This window comes from Manacus vitellinus, unplaced genomic scaffold, assembly GCF_001715985.3.
Source record: "Manacus vitellinus isolate BGI_N305 unplaced genomic scaffold, ASM171598v3 scaffold_54_pilon, whole genome shotgun sequence".
In the NCBI taxonomy this organism is placed as follows: Eukaryota; Metazoa; Chordata; class Aves; order Passeriformes; family Pipridae; genus Manacus; species Manacus vitellinus.
Window position 1 is genome coordinate 2699902 of NW_021940645.1, and position 22195 is coordinate 2722096.

The 22195-nt window shown below is 36.7% G+C and overlaps 1 long non-coding RNA gene across 2 annotated transcripts; it reads right to left on the bottom strand.

Annotated features, from left to right (window-relative positions):
- Window positions 1–4: 4 nt before the first annotated feature.
- Window positions 5–21810, bottom strand: LOC108641187. 2 transcript variants are annotated; one of them, XR_001921814.1, is made up of 4 exons: window positions 21735–21810; window positions 20022–20165; window positions 13779–13896; window positions 5–196 (listed from the first exon to the last, which is right to left on the bottom strand). It is a non-coding gene; the product is annotated as an uncharacterized LOC108641187 (long non-coding RNA). The 2 variants fall into 2 exon arrangements; XR_001921813.1 differs by lacking the exon at window positions 13779–13896.
- Window positions 21811–22195: the final 385 nt, after the last annotated feature.

Below are 22195 nucleotides of genomic sequence, written 5' to 3' on the forward strand. Positions count from 1 at the left end.
AGACCTTCTATTTTTTTAAATTTCTGCTATATAATTACAAATATAATTTTAAAATATGCAGCTACAGCTACGAGTGTTCATTAAAATGCTGATGTCTAGCTACATGTTTTGGGAGTGTTATTGCTAACAGAAGTTGCTGCAATAGGTACTTCTGCAGATGTAGAGAATGCCAGAAAAAATTCAAGAGCTAATCCAGCTGTGAAGAGAAGGAAAAGAGCATTGAAACAAATACAGCATTGAAAAATATGCACATTTTTCATTTAGCACTTATTAAGTTAGCAACCATTTTCCCCACAACCCCACTAGGGGTCGATAAATCTGCGTATTTCTAAAGATCACTTAACATGGAAAAACTATAAACATCCTGAAACACTGATCTCTGGTATATTATTGGTGTCACTGGAAAAGCAATACACAACCACTAAAATTAGATATGGCAAAATTCAAAGAAGGTACAAAACACAGTAACTGTCTGCATTCAGTTTTATACTCATTAAAAAATGAATGCTTAAAACAGAGTATCCAAACTTCTGTACTTGTACATCTAAATTTAGTCTCATAAGAATGTAACTTTTAAAGGATAATTCTCAAACCTGTGAAAGCTTTCAGTTATGTAAAGAATGGCAATGTACAAATAAGCAGAAAGACAGAATTTACAGTTCAACACTAAAATAATGGATCAGATAAGGGAAAGACAAAGCAAAGTGATAGTGAGGTTGAACCCCTAAGTAAGTGATGTTAGTAAGTTCTGCAGATAAAAGTCTACTCAATACATGACATAAAAACAAGTTCAGTAACAAATCTATGACAAACAGAAAATGTTTTGATTAGTTTAAATGAACTTCAGAAGTGTAACCTAAGTGATGAGATTAAATAATTTCTTCCATTTTAAAATATCTACTGGTGACTTTTTCATTTGTGATTACCTTGGTTACAGCCTTTACAAATGGGTATCTTTCTTAATTAGGTACACTAAAGTATAACAATATGAATGTCTCTTAATAAGGAGGTTCAAATGAATAAAAGGTTCAAATGGATTCCAGAATATTTAGTGCACATATGTTCTATAGAACAAAAGATGTTGACCTGTAGAATTCTGACACAAGCCTATGCCATTTCAACCTCTTTTGTTCCATAGCACATTTTAAATGAGTCCATTCAATACTTCAATTCTTGAGTTCTGTGCACACTGGAATGCTAATTTAGCTGCTAAATAGTTAAGATAATTAGAACAGTATGTTTAGAGGCAATCTTACAACCTGGAGTTGCAAGACCTTTCAGAGATTTGTAGTCATAGAAAAGTTAGTGCTTAAGATGCCACAGTGTAAAGTACTCAGAATTAAAATAAAAAAAACTGCCAAGTGTCCCAGATTACTTTGTATATAAAATGCAGGACTTCACATACTGTACTGGAGAAAATTTCCGCACTTCATAGCTTAAAGCCAGAAAAGAGTGACAAAGGAAAGCTTTTAGACAATTATATATTTCATGGGCTAAATGTACCATTTCAATACTTGAAGTTCAGTATAAAGGAAGATCCTAGAAAGGCAGCTATACTTCACTCTACTTCCAGAGATATTCTGTATCATATTTCAGGTGTATTCTTCCTATAATCAGGGTTGAACAATTAATTAACCAGTTAAGACTTGAAGGAGAACCATCACTGAAGAATCGAACAATAAGCACTGGGTTTTTTGTTTGTAATTCTGTCTGCTCCCCATATTAAGCTCATGGAAAATTAGATCTGTTTTTTAATTCCCAAGTACTACTATACTATTTTTAACCAAAAGCATTACCAATTTATGAAAACAACAAGGTGTAAATGTAAACATATCCTAACAGCCCCAGATTTTCTTCTCTCTCTCTCTACATATATATATACACACACATTACACTCAAAGTCTTTATGCAGAGTCTGAATTGAACAAAGCTGTTATTTTGGCATACTTCAAAAAGACAACTGCTGTGCCCCTTACACCTTTCTCCCTCCCTTGAGGATTTCATTTTGAGGACCTGGAAGATTTTGGCACAGTCTCACAGCGTAGTCTAAACCAGCTAATTCCTATGGCAGCTGCAGTAATTAGGACTCAAGTTACAGCAGGCATGACACTGCCAAATATAATTAAACAATTTCTGATTTTTCTCCCAAAAAGCCTCATCTTTTTACATTTACATTTATAAACACATCTGTGACTAATATTAAAGGGGTACTTTGAAAATATTTTTCTTTTTAGACCAGTATCCAAGTATTTCCTTTTATGAACACACCTTATACCTTGGCAGCATTGACATGAAAAAGATGTATGAATAGTAAGTGATGTCTTGCTACAGTACTAAAACAAAATAAACTGAACACTGCCAAAATCTACTACCATAAACATATAGGGGTAACTGGTATCATTAGGCAACTGCATTTCCCTGAGATGGATTAAACTGACTTTATAATAGAAGGATGTCTATGCCAGTCTTCCAGTAGACTGATGAATTTAAGATGTGAGCCTCCATACAAATGTGTTCTGAATAAATATCTGGTAAATAAGAACACATCTGTAACAGTATTGCATATAAAATGTGAAACGTTTGCTAATTGAGAAGTCAACAATACTTTAATAGGAAAACACTTTCTAAAACAAAAATAATTTCTCTATCTTGGTAAAAGTCCAGTTATACAGTAATTAATCAGCCTCTCATTTAAGTAGCACTGCTCTTTTGGTTCTTGTCATGTTTAAAGATTAGTAAGTTACATATAGATTCAGAAAGTTTTCCTTAACTTTCCAGTTCTGTAACTTCTCTGAACTTAGGATTTGCTTTCTTTATTCATATTTTGCAGTGCCAGTATATTCAGTGCCAGGTTGGATGGAGCCCTGAGCAACCTGGTCTAGTGAAAGGTGTACCTGTCCAAGGCAGGGGAGTTGAAACTGGATGATCTTTAAGATCCCTTCCAACCCAAGCCTTTCTATGATTACACCAAAGCAATTAAATCTTTATGTTAATTATGAATTTTTTCAACTAAAATATAATTTATATTTTCAAAACCTTAAATTTACATTTTTCTTACAATACTTAGAGCTTAGGAATGGTAAGTGACCTCTGCCTACTTTCTGGTTCAGATAATAAGTCCACTACCAAATCATCTCCATTGGCAATTTTCAAGTGACTTTTTAAATCAAAGATACTAAACTCCTTCCTATACTAGGAAACATCAGTACCTAAAATCATTCAAGTCTGTAAATCAGAAAGAAAAATAAATTAAAGTTTACCTAAATTCTCTGCATGCAAAACTGTGTACAGAACCTTTGTTATGATGCTTTAGAACGGAATTTTACAATCTTAATGAGTTTTGTTAATGAAGTTCTGGGCCTTGTTTTAAATAAAAAGTCTGAAAGAACAATTCATCATAGATCTTAATAAGCAAAAAAAAAAAAAATCTATCAATCCTATTAGCATTTTATACTGTAATTAAATTATCTGTGGGCAGACAGGGGGTTAACTACACCACAGATAACAGGAGCTAAAGCTCATAAAGATACAACTGAAACCTGAATGCACATATCCATTATACCTGTTAATTATTACACCATTTCCTAATTTGTGGAAAGGTGCTCTATTCCTAAAAGCCAATGAAAGCCTAGTTTTTTATCTCTGAAATGGTCAGAGTCTGATTGACGGGTCAATGATCTATTAAAAAGCAGTAACTACATCAGCAGGGTTGACATTTGCAAGACACTGCAACTGAAGTTTAATATACCTATTACAAGAAATACAATATGCTACATAAAGTATTTCCTCCAATCTAAACACTAAGGCAGGAATTCTAAATTTAAAGTTTTTTTAAATGAACCATTATTAATAGATTGTTAATCTGTAGTGATTTGCTACACATGGAACAAAATTAAAAACAGCTTTAAAAATCCTCTTCCAATAGTTACTCTAGAAACGTTGTGTGATGCTACATACATGACCTTAAAGTATCCCTAAAATAACTCAGAAATATTCATTACTTTTATTCCATATTTCACTATTCATTAATAGTATTCACTCACCATGATAATCACCAAGCATTAGGCCAAGGTAACTTTAGAGGGTGACATAGCTTCAGCTTCCTGTCATTCCTGAATATCAATGGTAGCCTAAATTCCTGTTTTGAAAATTACATCCAAATAGTTCCATCAAGTCTTTACTTAAGCCCTATACATCCAAAGCAAATCACACTAATTCCACCTCTAGTTAAGTTTCTTTATATCTGTCCCATACTACAGCTTCAAGCTACAAAAAAAATTACAGAAATAACAGATAGCAATGTATTAGAAGACAAAGGATTATAGCAATATAATGCAAAAGTGTAACTTACTTTACCCGCCAGAATTTTCATATATCCCCAACATTAAAGTTTTAGGAGACAAAGTGTATTCTTTTAACTTCGCAGCTTTGATTTGGTACTGCTTGATGATGAACATCCTAAAGAGCAAGTAGTTAATAACTTGATGCCTAAAATATGTAAAATGCAATCATATTGTCCTTTACCTGCCGAAAAGGTGGCCCAGTAAGAAATACATAAATTAGGATATTCTTTAAATTATAAATTTTAACTTCTACTGTAAGCTTTCCCCTCCATTATTTGTATATTTGATTTTACACTCCTCCTACACATAGTATACAAAATTAAAGGATTGATTCATCAACCTTACAACAGAAGAAACTGAATTATTCATAGCCATCTTCAGAGTAGAAGAACAGCAAGCAGTGTAGTAACAGTTTTACACACTTAGAAACTGAAACAACTCTGGGATGAAGTGATGAACTCATTCCATATTTGCTTGCAACTTGTGCAAGAACAAGAAGGATGATCCTCATGCCAACAACTCCTGCTGGCACTGCAAGTGAATCAATACACCAGCAACAGCACCCATCCACCAAATCAACAGGCAGCTTGGTCCACATGCATATGTATTAAAAGGAACCCAATGGAAAATAAAAAATGATGGAAGAAATCGAGCTAAGCAACTTGTAGCTGAAGCAAATTTATATTCTACATAAGAGTAAGGAATGTATCATATGGGCTTAAAAGAAAATTATATGTGCAAGTGAATGGCAGCTCAAGGAGATCCAAGTGGATTGCATGAGACCAGGCTAGTGAGACCTAACAAGAAGCCAAGAGAACATGCACGTGGGAGAAAGTACATGCACATGTGGGCAAGTGGGGAAATGAACAGGATACATAATTAAAGGTCTTATTTGTCATCCTTTGTTTGGTGATTGTAACAATCACCAAAAACTTTTTATCTAAATTTTAATATAAGGTTTCAGGCAAAGACTGTAGTCCTATCTATAACCGACAGGTTTAAGCAAAAGTAATTTTACACCAAGATGGTTATTTGGTTTAATAACATCATATAATAACATCATGTTTCTGGAACACTGTGCACAGAGACAGCTGCCAACCAGACATGGTGGTAGAGCAAGAATCCTGCTAGTCAATGTCAAAAGGTATGAAAATCATAAACCTTCATTTGTCTACAGAAGTATCTGTAATTAGTATAAAGCTACTTCTAAATGAGGTACTTGGGTTATTACTGACTGTAAAATTGTTCCTATTAGTAGTTACTATATATGTTAAATAGCAGCAATATTAATCCATTCACTATTTAGTTCTTCTCACTGGCTATTACCAGAGGACTGCAATACCATTTGGCCTCAGACAGGTACAGCTGGTTTATAACACACAAAACCTGTACTCAGCAATATGTAGTCAAAAAACAAGAGGTATCAAAACTTTTTTCCTTATCTGCAGTGCTTTCAGTAACAAAATGCTTTTCAGAATATGAAACACCTATGACTCAGGCATTGCAATAGAAACCTTCCTAAATACTCCTGCAGCAGCAGGGAGATAATTTCAACCAAAAATCAGTGTTCTGAGAAGTTCCACAGACTTGACACTGTTAGAAAAGTTAAATACTGAATAAGAGGCAAGAAACACCAAGTTGTTCTTCATAACTATTACTGAACTATTTAAATAAAATAAGAAGGCAAGCAATCAAATGGCATTGCTATTGCTAATATTTAATACGTACCCACTTGCCTGCAGGATCAAGGCCTGAGTTTCTAAAGTTGTGCTCTAAAAGGAAAATACTTCCCTTGGTCTGAAACAAAGACATTTCTTCTGTAAATACAAGCTTATATCATACAGAGGCATCTACTGAGCAGTTGTATCAGTCATTTTAAGGATTATTTTTTGGAACCAAATGATGCAAAAATCTGAACACTAATAACACATTTTCAATTCAGCCACTGAGATGGTCATCAGTGTGTTTGAAAATAGGAGTAAAGGTAGTAGGCTTTTGTGATTAACTTGATAATTCTTTCCCCACTACCCTTGTGGCTTTCGAGATGTCCTTTTAAGTAAATGCTATTTATTGATTTTTGTTTTGCAATACATAAAAACATATCATTAAGGAGATATGAACATACAGTGGCTGTTACAAAAACAAAAGAAGTTAAAAGTTCTAAAGAACAGTGACCTTTAGAATCGGAAAGAAAGATAAAGGTAAAAGGCCAAAGATACACAGACGTGTCGTGCACGTTTTATTGCAGAACATTCCTTCCCCAAAGCCTTACCTGTGATAACTGTTTAAAACACTAAACTGCTATATCTTCTCTTAAGAAAGATATTCTTCATGGTGTTTCAGCATATTAAAAAACCTCACAATATTAGAATGGTATCATTGTGGCTTTTTTTTGAAAAACACTTAAGTTTGCAGAAAATTATCCACAGGTATCATTACTGACAAAAATCTATGTTAGGACTGAATCCTTCTGATAAACAGAGGTTGATAAAACAATATAGGACCTAAGATGAAAGCAAGGCAACTGGCCAAATTAACATTATCATTATAGCCCTACTTCCACCTGATTAACTTCTGCAGATTTGATTTATTAGTATCAGAAGATAAAAATATATCAGGCTAGCATCACCTTCTATTTTCATCTTGTAAAAGTCTTTTTGTTTTCTTAAATTGAATTTTTTGACCAATGAGAAAAACAGAACTTTTATGTAAACTGAGTAACCATTCACTGGGCTTTGATTGAATGGCTTTCTGTAAAATCTACTTCCAGAACTGCAAGTATCTTTCAGCTTGACTTAGTAACACAAATGCCAAAATATCACTACGATACTGGGCAACAGGCATTGTAATAATAACAACCAAGAATATCTTCCTGCACAAATCCAGTCTATTTGAAACAAAAGGATTCTTATTTAGGTTCAAATGACGTGAGCTGGTATTTCCTATTATGGATGTTTTTGGAATCCATCTTCCACAACAATTACATAGATCACTGGGATTGTTTGGTTAAAGCACATGGTTAGAGCCATAACCAAAAGCTGCTCTCTCAACTGCAGTTGCTTCAGTGGTTTGGGAAAGAGAATTTATTCCTCCATATTTTATGTGGCTTCCATACTATGGCGGAAAAAAATATTTAAAATACTAAGATACCACTAATATTTTCCTCATCTTTACAAAAGCCTCACTCAAAAAAGATGAAGTTCCATAACAAAAAAACGGATGCTGACTACTTGGACAAAAATGGGATATTGTCAATGTTTTGGACAACACCTGTAGGTAGGACTGTGCTTGTGCTTTTGTACTGTGGGAGACAGGGTGCTGGGAAGGTATCATTCATAAGTTTACTGATCTATCCCATATGAATAATCTACAAGTGCTAGGAAAATGCCTTTCCCACCACAAGTGGATATGTTAGCAGTAGACTTTAACAGAAGCTGCACTTCCTCTTGCATTTAATACAAGTGGGATATTTTTCATTTGTCAGCAACACTAAACAATTCAAGTTTGCTGTTAACTAAAACAAAAAACAAAACCAGCCACCCACTCAAAGGAGTCATCACTACATTAAGACATGTTCCAAGGCTGTTCAAAACTACAGACTACACAGGGAGGTCCAGAAGAAGCTGGATGGCATACAAGCCCACAAGACACCTTTAGACCAATAGCTCAATTAGGACTTCATTTAACTCATCACTGTTTATATAGGATTGCTCCAGAAGAGCAAACATTTCACCTTCCTCCAAACAGAAACAGCAGCAAGCACTTTTCGTCAGGACTAAACCTATGGCACCAGACCTGACCTATTCTCTCCCCATCCCAAGCCACACATGCACATTTTATCTGTTCCTGTAGCATGCAGCTACATCCCTTCTGTGGTATCATTAGTGTATTTTTGTGAGGTTCAAAGCAATCTGATATACTAAATAGCCAATCTCAATATGTTCAAATCTCAGGAAGATGAAAGCTGGCTTTACACAACACTTCTATAAATCCAAAGTCTCAAAAGGAAGGTTTGTAACACATGCTTCTGATGTGAGTATTGTAATTTAAGCAAAAGCCTTGACTGATGTTAACTACATGACAATACTGACTTTCATATTCAAATCTAGAATTTCCAGTCTTGAAAAGGCAAAGCAAGTTCAAGATTATTTTAGTATTTCCCTATTGCACACACCCCAAGAATACATTTCAGCTTTAACTGAAAAAGATATGCTTTTCTATATAGAAGTTGAGAGGTTTAAGATTTTTTAAGAGATCAAGCTCCCTTAAGGACATATAACCTTCAGACTTGGGCCAAACTGTCTCTGTACACTGGTCAACAGCATTACAAAGATCACAGATGGCTCACTGCACACTTGCTCCTTATTGTAGCTACAGAAGCAACACAGTCACCAACCCCTTCATAGAACTGTATGAATGTCAGCCAAGCAAATGCTCTTTCACAGGTATTACAGCTAAGGAGTAAAGTTGTTAATTTACTAGGGTACTGCAGGAAACCAAGAGAAAAAATTCTGAGTATTTTAAGAGAGAGAGAACTACAGTGAATCTTCTGGAAACAAAAAGAACATTTTCAAGTCTTTTGGCATTTACCTAGGAAAAAAATAAGATATGAGACATACAGGAAATTAGCATTAGCTTTTTAATATATAAGCCTTTACATTTCAATAGTTTAGATAGATGTTGGTTTAGCAAACTGGTTAAGCTTTAATAGGGAACAGGTAACACTGAGTAACTATCAACACAGCTGACTGAGCCAAAGGTGCCTTTTAGATGCAAATTTCCTTATTTGAAAGAGGTAACTTTCTCTCACACTTGAAGGCAGCAATGCACTTAGACTAGTTATTAAAAGTAATTTGATTGATTATATCTCAAAAAACTGTAGATTACAATTTCTATCCTACTATGCCCAGAAAAGTTAATCATCACAATCGAACAAAATGTGAATAAAGCGCATTAATTAATTACCAGAAGCATTCATCTATATGGCCTGTACCCTTTTCCATGGTAATTGAGCTGTCTGAAAACACCTCAAGTAGATTTAAAAAAACTCAAGGTACAGTGTAACAAGTCATCTTGGGTCTCCCTCTACTGTTCTAAGTCACAGGGTGTAACAGCAGTGCACAACAGTGTAACCCCTGATAAACACCTTTCTTGTACATGTATTCTCAGCAAAGGTGCATCATTTTCCTCACTGTTTTTTCAGAGGCAATAACTCAATTATTATCTGTACTGTGCTATTACGACTATTGCTGAGTACCTTCACTCAGATGCCTTTAATTCAATAACTTTTACAAGTGTTTTTATCACTTGCAGTACTACACAATCCTGCCCACCCTAACTCTTCCATCCTGTGCTGTGGGAGAAAGTCCAGCCAAGTATGTGCAGTCTTCACATGTTCACACACACCAGCAACCCACCTGGAGGAAAGCACCTTTCTTGGAGAGAAGCTGGTACTCCAGATGATCAGTCTTACCACCCAACTATGCTGACAGAACCAACCCCACAAATACATGCAAGAACCACGAAATTTCAAGTTGTGTAACTTTCAAAGCTCCTGAAGTATGAAGAGGCAAGGATGGAAACTAAAAACTTTTATCTATTCACCCATTTGTGTTCCTCCAGAAGCTGCTCCAAGCTGAAGTAAAACTATAAATTGCCTCCTTCTGCAATATAACACCGAAAGAGTAGAGATTTAAGACATGGTCACCTCATAGTTTACTTAATACTTTGTGTACTGGAACTGTAATCCTGTTTGCAAATCCAATTTTTTTCCTGTCTGACACATGTTGCAAATTCTATACTTGATCTTTACTAGAAGAGAAACAACAGGACTGATAGTGTACACAAGGCCAATGTGGGTACTAGTACACTGGCATAATTTTTACCACACACCCATGTGAACTGTCAAACAAAGCTGACATCACAGCAGCCTTCTAAAAATATTTAAAAAAACACAAGGGAGAAGTTTTCATATAGAACAGAAGTGGCAGTGTCAATGTCAGGAATCTATCTTTTTCTGAACAGCTCTTTTTAATGCCCCAACACACAAATGAGTTTGGTACTGAAGTAGCTCTGAACAGCCTTGTAACCTGCCCTTATTGGATGTCAACTGACACACTCTACACAAAATTACTATGTGTGACTTGTGACTTCAGTGCCATGCACACACACGTGAACTTTACACTCTGTGAAAGCATAAAAGAGGAAAATCAGGGGTAAAATAAACTATGATTAATGCAGAGAGGTGAAGAAACACAGGGAACTTGGTATCCATTCCATATCAAAGTACTCATTGTATTCAGCTAATGACTTGAGTAACTCCAGATTTTACTTGCTTGTGTCAGGAAGTACACAGAATATAAATAATCAGCTATTGTAGTATTGGATATATGACAGGAAATGAGTAAGTACATATGGGTTTTGTCCTTCCCATAAATTTCGCAGTAAAACCTGTTTATATGAGCTTAACTTTAAAAGATTTTTAAAATAGCAGACAAAGCAGAAAAAGCAAAAAACATGTGATCTATTATCTTTCTCCAGAGATTAGCAACCTTTACAACAGAGCAGAAAGAATTTCAACAAGCAGTACAGTTTGTTCTGTCTTAGGTAATGTTCTGAGTTACCTGACATTGCATTGCAAGAACTATACTGATGTTAACACCACATATATATACAATCTTTATCTTGCAGGTAAAACTAATATATCATCCAAAAGAATGGCAGCTTAGAAGCCATGCACACACAGCAAGCATTAAGTGAAATATGGCAATATTTCATGTTAACTTTTTTTATGAAACACTGGAGCAGAAGAAAAATTTGAGATAAATAAAACACATAAAACCAAACTGCTAAGATATCATATTTGTCAGGACAAATCTAAAAAGCAACAAATGGCGATTCAGTTTATATTACTGAAATCAGATTAAAAAATAATTGAAGGTATATTCCTCAAAGTTAGTATTCATTCAGTAAATACAAGGTATTCAGACACAAGTGAGAATCAAAATATTGACGTGTTTTTCTCATGTCACTTGTATGACATTACAATATTATACAATATATTATGAACTGCAGCTGCCAAGGGAAAAAACATGCAGAAAACTGAACAGTCTGATCACAGTGAGAAAAAATTAATAAGGGCATGGATGGAAAGTTTCAAAAGAAGCAAGTGCAAGAATTTGATTTGATGAAGCTGGATCCAAAGCAATGTCCATTTAAATTGCATTCTTCATTAAAAAAGCCAAATATAGAAGAGGGAAGAGGTAACATAATAAGAATTAAGAACTGTGTAACAATATTGTGTAGTTTTTAACTCCTTTACACATTATGATGTTACTTGATGATCCATTCTCAATATGGCAAACAAATAAGTGTTACTTTTCCAACCCAAAAGGAAGTTTAAATTCTAATCCCAAATGGGAACCAACTGTCAAGTCCCTTTACCTATGCTTATCCCTTTAACTTGGGAAGCACAGTGTTTAAAAAATAAGTACTTACATTTTATATCCAGGTAATTTTAAAGTATGGAAAACCACACTCTTGCAGCCAAGATAAGTATTTTAGAAAGAGGTGGGGAAACCCAACTTGAATAGTTATTCAATAGTTATTCAAACCCCATACTTTCAAATTCTCAATTGCTCATCTTATATAAATCAGAATACAGTTCAGTGTGGACTAAAGTAATTCCAATTTAAAAGTTACTTAGGGTTTTGCACATTACATTAGATTTCCAGTGTCATTCCAGGCTCCATGACAAAAATTTGCCACCACGCTTTGCATTAATAACAGTACTCAGGATACTTCAAGGGTAGTCCTATCCTATTATCCTAAAAAGGAAATACTGACTTCTCAGGTCAAGAACTAAATGTCAAGAGCTGAACTATTAGAAGAAAGCTTGTCATTGATCTTTAGAACTCACAGTGCTTTACAAGAATTGATGCAGTGAGAGGTTTGATCTTGACTGATCTGTAGGAAGCTGTGGAACAGCCCAGCTGCAATGTCTACAGTCTCAAGGAGTCAATTAGAGCTAGCAGTCCATGCAGTTACAGATTAGATAAAGTCACCTTTGTCCATCTTATCTCAATTTTGTATTCTTTTATGGTCTAGGGTGGCAAAATAGAAAAAAAAGCACCACGACCAAGAGCAAAACCAAGTGTAGACAAAGCTCAAAAAACTACACTGCTTTAAGCAAGCTGATCTGACATTCTCAGCAAAAAAGCACAATCATATCTAGACTGGCACATTCCCAAAGAACTCGTGCCAACCCCAGTATTTATTTCCTTTGTTTGCAGAGTAATTCCACCTTACTTGGCATTTTAGAAATTTTTATAACCAAATATAGCCACAGGTCAAGTTATATCACCTACTCTTCACCTGTCATTATCCAATTTGCTGGATAAAGACTTGCTGAAAGTCTGATTTCTCTCCAGACACGTGAAGCATACAGTATGAAAATAATTGAAATTAAATCTGCTGGCAAAACACGTAAATAATATATTTGACAATCATTCTTTTTATTCAAACAGACACATTAAAGTAGCTATGGATGCAGCTACAGATATTGTCATTCCAAGAGAACTGCTGCCTGTTTCTCTAACACTAATTTCTATGGATTCTTTTAATCCAACAGAACCTGGAAAAGCCTATATAACTTCTATTTTTCATCATCTTCAACATAAAATTAATGACCTGTAGTTCCATTAGAGCTCACTGTTTCTGTTCCTAAGAAGGAGAAAAATGAGTAAAATTAATATAAAGAATAGACATTCAAGACAAGAAGAAATTTACTTATCACTTTGGAAAATAATCTAAGACTTTCCTGTATTTCTTGAGAAAACCCAAGTGGGACAGGAAAGAAAAACTGTATTAGTTTATTAGAAAAGCAAATTCCAGAAGTTTCTCCTTAAAAATAAATACTGCCTGTGCTCTGTAATTTCTGGCCTATATTCATTCAGATGTGTGGATCGTGCAAGTTTGCACAACCAGCTCGATTCCAAACAATACTTTATGCATTTGTCCTTCCCATACTTCTAAGAAGTGGGGGGAAATTATCATCATCTGTTTTTCTCATGGGAACTGAGGTTAAGTAATTTACTTTGGCTTGCACAGTAAATGGAAACAAATGGAGAACTTAGTGAATCACATACTCATACCTTAAACATTGCATTGTCACAAAACTATCCTTTTCACCTCAGCTTTTCAGCTTACCTGCTGAGATTCTAACATGTACCATCCTTGGTCATCCCATTTCTATATCTGCAACTTTCTCCCTCTACCCACAACACCAGATTTATTGTCCTCCTCTGCTTTTGTTCCCTGCTTGAGGTATCATGTGCTGACCTACATCAGCACAAAATAATCAAATGCTTCAAAGTTGGGATTAACACAATTTAGTTCTTGAACCTCATACACTATTTGAAAGAGGTTCTCTCTTACCTTATATAGTGTTCTGTAGAACATACCCACATGGCTAAGCCTTAGTTTTCAAAAATGTTACGAGTTACTTTAAGTCCTGAGGCAGTGAGGTATATTCTGCTGTGACATCAGAACTCACCTTGGGGAAAAAAAAGATGAGTACAGTGTTTTGCCAAATAACAGACCTTTTTTTTTTTCCTTTCAGTTAACAGGTCCATTAATTTCTTTGACTTAAAATAACCTTCACAGAATTAGCAGCGTAATAAACAAGAATAAATTACACCTATAACTAAATAACAATAATGGACTTGCTCTGCAGGTCTGGGTTCACTGGTAGGTGAGGCGTTAAGTCTATTGGGAGAACAGAACAGTGAAGGAGACTGGTTTCTTTCTTCCTCCTTCGCCTCTATTACTTTCATGAGGTTTTTGTCACATGAGGAAGAAGCTCAGTTTCCGCTTATATAGCCCAATGTTACATTTATTTATGTAACTGACACGGTGATAATGTAGCCTACAAACCTGGGATGAACACAAAGCATCCTCTAGTCAAGAAAATTGATCTCTAATGGTAACTGAACAATCTAAAAGCATGCATTATTTAGACTGCCAGTTAATGTTCCTTTACTAAACTAAAGAAAAACACATGGCTTATCTGAAAACTGATAAGACAAAAGAAATCAGGATAAGCTTTTACAAATTCCATGGTGATTTTAACTCACTTATTCAGAAGACCACAATAAATTAGTCCTTCTGAAATCAGAAAATCTGTTACCAACTATATGCAGAGACTCTACCTTACTGGTATTTCAAAATAAACTTAACTTCAACACACTGATTTCCAAAGGAAAGAACAAAAGAGCTCAAACAGAACAGATAAAGTAGACATTATCTTGCCAACACTGACAAGATTAGACAATAAATAATAATCAAGAAAAACTTGAGCAGCACAAAATCTTCAGCTTGTTAGCTAAAAGAAATGTTTATCTAAGTCAGATTCTGAGGTGGTACTGAGGGTTTAGAGCAGGAATTTCAAACTGTTCTCATGTCATCTCTGGATGTTGGCACTGGACAACACGTGGCCCATCCCAGCCTTACTCCTTAAGGTGCCCACTGCTCCCACACCAGCACCAGGAAACAATGACAGCAGCAATCCCTCTAGAAAACATTCCAGGATGCACAGATCTTGTCTGTGCAGGTTTTCCACAACTCCATAAACTGGCACTGATGTCTGGCACTGCACGGCTATACATCTAACAGGACCATATGTAACTCAATTTACATAGGATATTATTAATAAACCAAGCCATTTATCTAGAAGACAGAACAAAAGGATAGAAAAATGTTTACCTTCTTTTAAATACAGCGCTTCCAAAAAACTGTTCAAGTGTGCTCAAGATAGGACAATTTAATTAAAACAGAAATTATTTCTTATTCTGACCTATTTTCCCATTCTGAGATTCCTCTGGGATGAGCTATACAACAGTGACATTTTATGCTGATCTCAACATCCAGTGGGCACCATGAACAATCTTGGTGTCTGTGAAAGATAACTAAGAAAAGATAACAGATATACATTTTTACATCCAGCATAACCAGGGATTTTTTTTCTTGTTTTTTTTTTTAGGAAATCCAAACGTGTTGAAAAATATCAGCCAATTTCTACTGTACTAACAAACTTAAGTGGCAGTTCTTAATTCTTTGTATCTGAGCTTACCCACCAACACATTTTACAAAGGATTAAGCATTCAAACATATTTTAACAATACTGATTTCCATAACCACACTTCCAAAGTGACAGAGGCTAAAGTTGATTTTGCGAATAGAAACGCAAGCAAAAGCACTACAGGGGACTAGTATCCTCTAGTTCCTAAGAACTTTAATGTTTGTTATTTAAACAATACACACTACATTTATGTCAACAACTTCTGATTGTCAATTGAGTATTAAAGCAAGAAAAAACTGGTTTGCAGTCTCTGATGCTGTGACTGCAGGCTGGTAAGATCTCAGGTATAATTTTCAGCCAGACCGCCAAGGACACCAAGAGTTGCAAAAACCCCTCTATTTCAATTGTAAATGTTATTTCTTTGTTCACTCCTGGCAAACCACTTTACACTCTCTGTTGTTTGCTGTGTTGAGTCTAATAGACAGCAATTCTCTAAAAGACATAATTTCCAGGAAATAAGCAGATAAAGTACTTTCTTCCCCTCCTAACCTGATCCAAGGGAACAAAGCTGGCATGCTCACAGTGCACCTGGGGAAGTTTTTGTGCCTGTATATCTGTCAGCTTTCCCATTACTAGCTTTTTCATCAGCTAATTTCAAACCCATTTAACAGCTAGATGGAAATCTCAAATATATAGGGGTTTGGTATCATGCCCTCTTTTGTCTTTTAGATTAGAAATGAGGAAACACCAAGCAAAAGCTAAAGATGATTCCACAACGCCAAAAGCAGCTACCTTAACACATTCTCACTGATACAGGAACTGAGAAAGGAAAAGACTTCACACTGACCTACAAAAGCCTCTACCACTTCATGAAGGGCCATGTTGATGGAAAGGTCACTGAAATCAGATTAATTGGTTACTGACTTCAGTAAGCTTCGGGTCAGACCCACAGCCCCCACAGAAAGTTACTTTTTGTCCTACCTATCTGAAAACCACAGGTGGCTACAGGAAATATGTATTATTAAAAAGCATATTTAATATTTATTATCTGGCTATAGTTATTAGCCATATATTCACAGTACCAGAACTGAAATATGGCACTGTGAATTTTTGCATGTCTATAGACTGTCTGAGCAGGAGATGAGGACGTTATCTCTGTATACATGAAGAGCTTTTTATATCTGCTCTGTCACAGAGCTGAAGTCACCAGTTGGCAACATCAGTCATCATGCACAGCAACTATATAAACAGATGGAGACAGAAGGTCTTTAAAAGTAATAAACATAAGCATCACCACTTTTCACGGTAATCAAAAATATTTACTCATGAGGGAGGTAGCAGAATTTATTCAATATTTTGATGCATGCAGCAGAATTATTAACATGTTAAAAGCTCAGAAAACTGCTCTCTGACACTTGCTCTGAACCATTGGTAGACTAGTCCACTTACTGAGGGTTTTTCAATTACCTTTCACTAAGAAAATTAGGAATCCCTGTCACATTCACATTCTGGCTAATAGTCTAATAAATCTACTGCCACAATTCTGAAATAAGAATAATATCTTGTTGCAGAAGTATTGGAAAAGTAAAAAAATCTTATGATTGATTAAATAATAAATCTAAATATTATTTTGCTCAGCTACAGATTATTTTTGTAGCAATACCTCTAGTAAAAAAAACACTCACTTTAGCCTAGTCCCTACTAGGCTAAACCTAAGAGCTTCCTACTTTACTTGTACAATTATGAGTTTCACTCCCTACTTTTACAGTGCTACAGACAAGCAAAAAAGTTACTATTTACATATGATGTTAACAGCTTATATTTGATCAATTTAATGAAAATAATACATAAAAATGTTAAATAATCAGATGACAGGTACCTAAACGTCTCATAAATAACACAAAATATTGAAAGGTTTAAAGTCTTTATCTCAACAGGAAGTAATCTCCAATTTCCCAGTATTACAGAAAGCACATCTCAGATTTGCAGCATGTGCAAATCTAACTTCTGCAGCCTGCCTGGAAAACCACCAAATTTGTTTTTTTTTTTTTCTCAAGGCAAAGGGAGCAAATGAAGAAAACCTGCAAGACTGCTCTCCAGTTTTGATGTGGCTGAACGCAGCTAAAGCTATTTATAGAGGAAAGAAAAGTCTCTAAACCCATAGATCTAAGTATTGATAAATTATGCTACCAGTAAAAATGCTTTTCTAATAAGCTTTAGTACCTAACTGGTTGTAAACAGGTGATGGAAATGAAGATTTCTAGTCAAGTGTTCATTTGGTACAAGTGCTTATGTAGACAGTCACAAATTAAAGGAATTTGCTGGGATTCACCTAATTCACGTGCTGCCTCTAACAGCATCTTACAGAGCCAGCCCTCTAGCAACACAGAAACCAGACAACTAAACTGTTCCACACACCTCATTTCACTCCTGTGCTGGCTTGGCATAAAAAGGGAAGAATATTACCAAGAAATGTGGCACTTAAGAGTATAACAGCTTATTCACAAATTTGGAATTTAAATTAAGCTCAGATTACATTAATAATTCATTAGACTCTTTAGGCCGTAGTATATTTGCTTTATAAAACAACACATCTTTAAAAGAACAAATGCTGTACCAACATTACCCACCATTACTCTGAAGACTGAATGCTGGTACATTTTCCTGCAGATGAAGAAACTGCCATCTCTGTTTTCACATGCCATGCCAAAACCAATTATACACAAAGTTTGACTCTAAAGCATTGTGAAGGCAGAAAATAAAGCCCAGGAAACTCGAGAATATCTCAAGCTAAAGATCTGGAAAATAATCAGATTGCTCTTTGGTAGTATTTTAGTACACTTTCCCACAATATGCAGTCAGGTCCAATGCAAGAGGATTTCCGTGAAGTTCTACATCCTTGCTGCTTACCTGCATGCCCTCTAGGATCTCAGCCAAGAGATGTGTGAACAGCACTACAGTTAATATTCCTGTCAGATCATATCCTCCCATTCTCACAGGAACTATTATGCAACTGTCCAGAGATCTGTTGACTCAGAGAACGAACAGTTTCTGCAGCAGAGTTTGGGATAAGACAACAACCCCAGCTCTCACCTATTTAGTTACACTGCCAAGGTCTACATGAAGCTATACAGCATAACGCTTGTGTCCAAAAAAAAATAAGCATTTTTTTGCAATTTCGGGTGAAATGAGAAAGGGAAACCTAGTTGCTCACATCAGCAATTCCAAGGTGAACAAGACCCTGCTTCGACTCATACAATATTCTAAATCATCCCACTGGGCTAGAACCTCAGATTTACAACTTGCCCCGTTATTTCTGGAATCAATAGGGAAAAATAAGTCTTTGTATGTAAGTGTTACCAGTATTTGGAATTTATCTCAATCAATTCTTTAAAGAAAGGGTAAGTAAGAACTGTCAAATGCTTTAGGTGATTGATATGGCTGACAGCTTAAAACAAAGCTTGCTGAAACAATTTTAATTCCATTTGCAGATTATTTGAAAAACAATTCCTCTTCCCAGAAGACAGTTTACCACAGAGAGGAACTTGTTCTCTGCCCACTGTACAGTTCAACTTTCTCCTGAGCATGTTGTCTAATGGATTCAAACTCTGGAGTCTCTGACAGGAGGCAACCCCATCGTTCCCCTGGATTTGAAGGTCAGACAGTTATTCAGAGCCCTGTGAGAATCCCCCATTTGCCACTTCTCTGCTTATTCTCATTTTTTTTGGTCAGCTGGTAAGAAGACTGGGGTGCAAGCTGGGAGTAGCTATCCTAGCTTCTGAGAGTATTCAGCATCAGTCCATCCTGGGACTGTTTTTGCCAAACTTTCATAGGTAACACCAAGGTGAACCTAAATTACCTTTTAATTTCAATAATAGCACATCTTCCATTTATGATACCATTATTAATGATGTCAGACACAGGAAAAAGATTATGCTAGTCTTCTACATAATCTCAAATAGCTAATATTTCAAATAATATAATTAATTAAAGCAGAAAGTATTGGGCTCCAGTTTTTCAATAAAACTTTAAAATCTGGCACATAGAAAATGACTCCACTTGTTATGAAATTGATAATTTACATCTTGAAAACTGTAGATTGCTTTAGGAAGGCACAATGCAGTGTTTATTATTGTTCTTATCTATAATAAACATAATCTGTTAACATTTCTATATAAGATATTTTAGAGGAAGCTTAGGAAATTAAATCAATTTGTTTGTGTCCCTTAACTATACTTCACAGATTTTAAATAGAAACAGATACCTATCAAGTACACACAGTTGAATATGACCTTGCTGCAAAGTCCATGAATCATACAGACAGCTCCTACCACACAGGTATTGAGTTTTCTCTACGTATCTCTCTCTTCAGATGTAGGCCTAAGACAAACATCCAGTATGAAATTATTGAAGTCAGTGGTTTTTTACTGATGCTACTCAAATGTGAATCTTCTGATGGCATCTCACATGCTATACAAGAGCAAAGATGACATAGTTCCTCTTTCATTATTTCAATTACTACTTTCATACTTGCTTTAACTCATTTTAAAGCATGTTATTTTTAATTTTCTCTGACCAATATTCACCTGCTCACCACTTACCACATAACAATACTGGAATGGGGTATATGACATGACTTCTGTTGCTCTTCTTGGATAGCCTCAGGCAGTGTCATTCCTCTTGTCTCCAGAAGGGACTTGAATCAAACAGAAATATGGTATGGAGTTTGGTAAACTGCCTGTAAACTGTACACATTATTTCAGTCATAAAAATGTGCAAACAAAACTCCCTAGTTATCTTCTATCTTAACATTTAAAGGCTAAGAAAATTAACATCCTGATTTAATTATTCTCAGCATTCAGCACAGAGCTTGTTGAATATTTAGTCAAAAATCCAGTCCTGTTCAGAAGGGAGGGTGGCTTTGGTGTATTTGCATTGCTCCAAATACAGCTGTGTGATTGAACCTCTGTAGAGATCCACTTGGTTCTCTTTACTATCATGTTCCCTACTTAGTCTCAAATACATCCCCAAATGTGTACTGCAAACACAGCCTGATATTGCAAGCAGCTGATAATTAAGTGAAGCTCGTAAATCAGAGAGACCACAGCTGAAAGCAGAATAAGAACTAAGCACATTAACCTTAAGATATACCTCTACATGCTTGACCAAACTGGCTAATCATATTTTTCATTTAACCTTTGTGTATGTGAAATGGTATTCTAACCAATGGAACAAGGTGAAAATAATTAGCTTAAAAGGACTAATTGCCACAAGACCTTTCACCACCTTCTTTCCTAAGAAAAATTCAAGAACTTGCAGAGAAATTGAGATTTAACTAATGAGAACCTGCAGATGACTGAAATCAAACAGTACCTCAAAGCTGATACAACCACTGAGAACACTGCAACCCTGTGACCTCAAAATTAACACCAAAATAGAACTTTTCCATGAACCACCTAGAGTACTGACAGAAAAGCAAATCAGTAGTTTGTTTCTGAAGCCCTGTGGGAACATCCAAAGAACAAACCGGGCTAAGAACAAACTCCTTTCTTGTTTTATTTTCCATATCGCTTACTATCAAGGATCTCTGTTCTTTAGGCTGGTTATAAACCATCCTCATTACAGATAAGAAGTAGTCTTATTAGTGGACCTTAGGACAAATTCTTTTGAATCTTGGGACAGACAACCACATTATATCAAGATAAAAACTGAATATCAATTGCCCAAAGAGTTAATGTATGCTCAAAAATTCTATGACTAAGCTTCCTGCTGACAAATACACATTAAACTACTTGCCCACAAGCCTTGTAGCACAGCCCTTGGATGTCCACAGTGGTTAGAGAGATTCTCATAGAGATAAACCAACTTCCTGGCTATTCCTGCCTTAAGGGCATGGGCCTCCCACAAGCCTAAAAAGAGAAACACCCCACTGTATTTTCCAATTAGCGGCCCAAACCTACAGAAAATGACCCATACTTATAAAACGAACGTGGTTCAATAGTACAACACACTGTCGCCCACGCTCTGAAAGCAGACCTTGCACAGTTTAAAGCAATAGTCTTAGAGATGTAAATACCCGAACTACATAAAAACCACAGATTTTAATAGACCAACACCCAACAAAAGGCCAACAGCTGACAACACAAAGCAGGTAAAACTCAGAGGTCTCTTTCAGCCCCAGTGCCTCGGTGTTTCCCAGAAAGCTGCCATGCCAACAGCTCCCCCTGCAGCCTCTGTCCCCTCTTGCCTGGGGGCACCTAAACACACGTGGGTAAGCCGGGCTATCCCGGCAGCTTTCCCTGCGAGCGCTGTACCCTGCTCGGTGTGGACACAGCCCCGCTCGCAGCTGCACTCTCGCCCGGACAGGTCCCGTTTCCCACCCGGCTGAAGGGCAGCGTGTGACAGCCACCTGCGCTGGGTTCCGCACGGGCCGCAGCGCTCCCGGCCCCGGGGCAGCGGCGCGGCTCGCCCGGCGCGGGGAAGCAGGGCCGTGCCGGAGGAAGGGGAAGGGAATGAGGGGAGGGAAGGGGGAAGGGGCCGGGCCGGGTCGAGCGGCCTGCGCGGGGCGGGATGGCGCGGCCCGGCCCCTCCGCGCCCCTCCCACGGGGCCCGCGAATCCCGCCGGGGGCGGCTCGCGGCCCGCGGGCGCACGCGCGCTCGGAGGCGCGGAGCGTTCCCCGCGCCGCCCCCCCCGGCCCGTTAAAGGCGGCGGCGGTTGGCGCCCGCGCCTCCTGTGACAGCGCAGCCGCCGCTCCGATTCCTCCTCTGGCGGCCG